Raw genomic sequence first — 6,025 nt, 5'->3', positions numbered from 1 at the left:
GTATTCTGCCCCAGATCAATCCACAGCTGGTGCTGACTCCAAAGTATAGGCAATGAAGTTTTCATAGTGGAGTACTCCAAACCACAAACTATCCTGAGATGGGAGTGGGTTGGGATACCAGAGAAAGGATCTCTAAGGATCAAGATGACTTGCACAGTGCTGCGGCTTTCCCTTGGGTAGCCAGCAAGAGAAAGGTGCTCTATCTGGGTATGTTTGCATCCATTTTATGTGGAGCTTTAAGGAATTTTACTCAGCAGCAGAGGTGGTTTCTCTTTTTTTTTTTGGGGGGGGGGGACAACATTTTAAATGCCTTTACCACTGCCTGGTAATGTTAAAGCCTCGAGTTCAAGTCTATAGGGTGAAATGTAGCTGGCCAGGTCACAGCGTGGTCGAGGCACTCTGTGTTTCTCAGTCAAGATAAGAGAAAGAGCTGGATACCTGGAGGACCATACAACATGTGATATTTATTCTGGTAATCTCTTGGCTCTGCCTTCTTCCATATCTTGGGTTAAACCCATATTGATGTCCTTAAAAATGAAGCAAGCATTTGGCATATTGGTTAAGACACCCTTGGGACACCCACATCCCACAACAGGTCCTGGGTCCACTCCAGCTACCTGCTAATGTGCACCTTGTGAGGCATCAGGTAATGTCTCAAGTCCTTGGGTTCCTGCCACTCAAGACCTGGATTGAGTTCTGGGCTCTTGATTTTGGCTTGGCCCAGCCTCTGCTGTTGTGGGGGATTTAAAGAGTGAACCAGAAGATGGCAGATCTGCCTTTCCCTATCTTTTCCTTCCTCCTCTCCTTTCTACCTTTCAAATACTACTACTACTACTACTACTACTACTAATAAATAATTTTAAATGGTATCCTGAATAACTGAAATGCTGTGCTTTCATATTCAAATATGGGGAGAAAGCATCTATTCTGTCAGTCAATGGATACAAACCTTGAGATGAGGATTTAAATGGATCTACTACTACTAGTACTACAGAGGTCATTTCTGATCCAAGCTGCAAGGCTTTCACAATGTCAGCAGGACATTCTATGAAAGAAAAACTGGATACCAAAAGGAAATAAGGAGACAGGTTGAGTAGCAATAATAGCCATTACAAGGATCCTGTAATTGATTCATAAACAGGAGAGTGTATTTCTAAGTGCACAAATGCCAAGGAAAATAGATATTTGTTTTGCTTTTTATTTTTATTTTAGAAGTAGAGACATATAGGGACATTACAGACAGACAAAAGGAACAAAAGTTCTCGTCCATTCATCATTTGCCCCAATCTCTGGGGCTGAGTCGGGGCCAAAGCTAGGGGCCAGGAATACAATCTAGATCTCCCTGGTTGGTGACAGGAACAAAATTATTTAAATCATCACCAGCTACCTTTCAGCATCCACATTAACAGAACACTGGAGTCTGGAACCAGAGTTGCCGAAGACCAGCTCCAGCTAATCCAGGAGTCCCAAGGTGTGTGAGGTGTCAGCAGTCAAAGAAATGAGAGATGCACTCACAGCAAGGCTGATGGCATGACTCTGGCTCTTGAGCACCAGACTTTATTTTTATATCATAAGTCACATAATGATTCTTTCTTCTTACAATAAAAAGTCTGTTGTTCATTTTCTTAGAACCATTGACCTTGTATTTTATGCTATCTCTAGACTGTATGTCTACATCTAGTTACAATTTCTTTGACTTTCAAGGGCATACACAGAGCATGGGTTACAATCAGAGACAGGTGCATGACAACGATTTTCAAGGGCATATTCAGAGCATGTGTTACAATTATAGACAGGCATGAGATAATGGTTGCCCACACAAGCCAAGGCCTAGAGTGCTGTCGAGCTATGCAGAAATTGGCTACATAAGCTAAAATATTACCTATCTAATCTTTACTAGAAGCTCCAATGTTTAAAGCAGGCCCTTTTTGAAATGTATCCCCTCTTTGCAGTTCTTTCTGTAACTCTAATTTCTTTATTGTACTTATTTAAAGGTTCACTAGATCTATTCTACAGTTTTGACATCCTAACCATTGTAGTATTTGTTGCATATATCGAATTAAAGCTTTAATAATATTTATCTTTGTTTAGTGGGAAGTATATACCAAGGAGTCTGTTGCCTTTTAATTCTTTTCCACAAACAGCTCAATCTTGAGTAAAGCATCATTTGATTTGATTAGAATTTTATAAAGCAATGGACATTTTGGGGATAATGAGACTAAGCATACTTCCCTAAAATTAGGAATACAGCAATCATTAGTGGGACCACCAGGAAGCTCCAGATTTCTTATGCAGAGTATAGTTCCCAACAAACCTAAAACCACCAAAAAGACTGCAGCTGTCATTTTCAGGCCTTGCTGAGACAGACCTGCTGTGACCTTGTCAGCCAGCTGAAGTTGCCTTGGCCTCACCACAGAGCTGGCTATTGAACCCAGGTACTCCACAGTGGGATGTAGATGTTTTAACCAGTGTCTTTAGTGACTAGGCCAAATACCCACATCATGCCTTCTTTTAATGTGACCATATTATCTTTATTTCTTTCTCATGTTTTGTTCGAGTCAGTTATCTTTGCATTTATTTTTTCTCTGACTCCAACTTTGTTGTTGTGTGTGCATTCTGCTAGAGCAAGCTTAAGTTAAAAATATAACTCATAACCCCCTCTCCTAGACACTCATAAACTACAATATTCTGTGGTCTTTTAAAAAGGAAAGGAAGAAGCAGCACCACTGTCAATTTCTCCAAGTGGCAGACTTGGACTCTCTTCCTCATAATCCACACTAACCTTGCAGATGAACCCAGACAAGTAGAAAGATTACAGTGTAATCTAGTATTAGATAACAGTAAACCTCAGGTTTGGAATAGTAGTCCTATTCTGGATCATTTTGCACAGATTTCACATCAGATGTCCTGTGAAAGTCACATGGTAAATGAGAATCTGTATTTCCTCAATTACTAGGTATCTCTTGTGTCTGACTCTACCAACAATAGGGTAGTAGACAGACTGTTTCTAGGACACTTAGAACCATTATTAGTGTCTTTGTATATTCAAGCTTCTATAACAAAGTATCATAGACTAAATGTCTTATCAACAATGGAAATTTATTTCTCACAGTTGTGCATGTTGGAAGTCCAACATAAGGGTGCCATCATAAGCATGTTCTTGTGAGGGCCCTCTTCCAATTGCGTACTTGGACTTCTCAATGTATCCTCTTATGTAAGAATACTATTCATGAGTGTTTCACCCTCATTACCTAGTAACATCCCCAAGCCCAGTCTCCAAATACAGTCAGATTGGATGTCAATGTGTGGGTTTGAGGAGTACATACACATTTAGTCCATAACAATTAATAAGAACCTCTACTTCAGTCCTAAAAAGCTATAATCTCCCTCCCTCCCCCACTGTATTCCCTGAGGCCAGTCTTGCCTTCTCCTAAGAGTGGTTTTCTCTAAATATTCGTCAGAACATCAGCGCATGTGGCAGGATTATTTCTCTGGGACTGGGAAAATCACATCATTACAGTGGAGCGATGGCTTCTCTTCAACTTAGTAGAAAACTGAGTCTCAGAATATTTCAGGAATCTTCTTCACTTCATATGAGTGGGCTATTTCTGTGCATGAGGGAAAAATAATTTTTCTCACATTGACTCATGAACCTTATCATAGATGGCTTTGCCAAGATTCCAGCAGTAGGTTGACTCTCAGCATTAGTTTCTTCTTTGCATTGTAGCATATTTTTCTTAACCCTCACAGGCTGTTTTTCTGGAACCTGTGAAATGACTGTTTATCTAGTAACATTTTAAAGAACATACCCCAAAATTGTTCCAGGAAGAAAATTAACTGTCCTTAAACTATAATTTTTTTTTGACAGGCAGAGTGGACAGTGAGAGAGAGAGAGACAGAGAGAAAGGTCTTCCTTTTTTGCCGTTGGTCCACCCTCCAATGGCTGCCGCGGCCGGCGCATCGTGCTGATCTGAAGCCAGGAGCCAGGGGTGCTTCTCCTGGTCTCCCATGCGGGTGCAGGGCCCAAGGACTTGGGCCATCTTCCAGTGCACTCCCGGGCCATAACAGAGAGCTGGACTGGAAGAGGGGCAACCGGGACAGAATCCAGCGCCCCGACCGGGACTAGAACCCGGTGTGCCGGCGCCGCAGGCAGAGGATTAGCCTATTAAGCCGCGGCACCGGCCTATAATTTTTTTCTATGTAGACTACTTTTCTTGTCTCAGGTTTATGAAAGAAAATATAAATACTGCAAGCAGAGAGTTTGCCTTTAAAAAGTTCCTCTAGATCAAAGCAATGGTTTAGTAAATGTTCAAAATTAGGTTAAAGTGCTAAGTGGTAAGCAGTTGAATTTCTAAGACCTATATGATAGAGATGTTGTTTTATGAAACTGAATTTGCATAATGATAATTATATTTAAATTTGTAAAATATCTAGTCATTTTCCTCAAACCATCATAACTACTTTTACCCACTGATCACAGTAAAATATTCGAATTAAAATTGGGATGCCCTGAAAACAAATCTTAATAATGGTGCAATTCCAGAGACCATGAAACAGTGATACTGTCATAAAAAGACAATTCTGGAGCCTGGCACTGTGGCACAGTAGGTTAATCGACTGCCTGTAGTGCTGGCATTTGATATGGGCACCAATTTGAGTCCCTGCTGCTCCACTTCCAGTTAAGCTCCCTACTAATGTGCCCAGCAAAGCAGAAGAAGATGGCCCAAGAGCTTGGCCCCTGCACCTGCATGGGAGACCAGGAAGAAGCACCTGGCTCCTGGCTTCGGATTGGCGCAGCACGCTGGCTGTAGCGGCCATTTGGAGGGTGAACCAAGGGAAAGAAGACCTTTTTCTCTGTCTCTCTTACTCTCACTGTCTAACTCTGCCTGTCAAAAAAAAAAAAAAAAAAGAAAATTGATTTCTGTACTATAAGAGATGAGGAAAACTTTGTTGCAGCATTCAATATTCCACTTGGGACACCCATATGTCATTTCAGAGTGCCTAGTTTGAAGTCCTGGCTGTGCCATGGATTCCCAACTTCCTTCTAATTGACACCCTGAGAGGTGGCTGATGATGGCTCAGATAGCTGGATCCCTGCCACCCACATGGGTACCTGGAATGACTTGCCACCTTGCTTTGACTGGACCCAGATCCAGCTTTTGTGCATTTGGGTGGGAAGGATGAGCAAGCAGATGAGAGACCTCTCTGTCTTCTTGTTCCCCTTTTCCTCTGCCTTTCAAATTAGTAAACTAAATAAGCTTGAAAAAAGGTGAATGCTTAAGAAATACTTAATCTAAATACAACCTGTGTATTACACAGTGCATTTGCAAACGCTATTACCCCCACATACCACCACCACTTTCTTTCAGTGAAATGTATTCTTCATGTTTATTTGTTTTATTTCAAAATAGAATTCAGTAAAATAAATTGTTATAGGTGATTAATAATAGATGCAAGAGTAAATATAGATAGTAAATACAGAAGCTATTGATCCAGCTTAATTTTGCACCTAGATATGTAATCATGACACCTAGAAATATAATCATAGCATGAATTGAGCACTTAACTACTTGCTGACCAATGTAGTAACTGTTGTTTTGCAAAATCATGTCTAGTCTACATTTCATACACAAGTTTATTTGTACAGAGTCTGGGGAGCAACTCGGACTAGACTAAGTTACTGGAATTAAGACTTATTTTATGCATCTGCTCTCCCACAATATGGCGCTGGAAGAGGAGTAAACAACTTCTACACAGCTGCCTCGAGTTCGACCAATAACCTGCAGGAGCTGATCCTGCTCCTGATTGGAGGAGAGCAGCGCACTCGGCATGTGGGTAGCAGACTTGGGATTGGTGGAAGAGGACTATAAAGGAGGAGAGAGACAACATGCACCAGGAACATCTAAGGGGAACATCCGGATAACATCTGAGCAGCCCCCGAGAGAGCCCGCCGGCGGTGTGCCGCTCCCCCGTGGAAGTGGGGAAAGTGGCAGGGGGAACCGCCCCTCCACGGAGGTGGAGGAGT

This window comes from Oryctolagus cuniculus, chromosome 2, assembly GCF_964237555.1.
Source record: "Oryctolagus cuniculus chromosome 2, mOryCun1.1, whole genome shotgun sequence".
Lineage (NCBI taxonomy): Eukaryota > Metazoa > Chordata > Mammalia > Lagomorpha > Leporidae > Oryctolagus > Oryctolagus cuniculus.
This window is presented reverse-complemented; position numbering follows the sequence as displayed.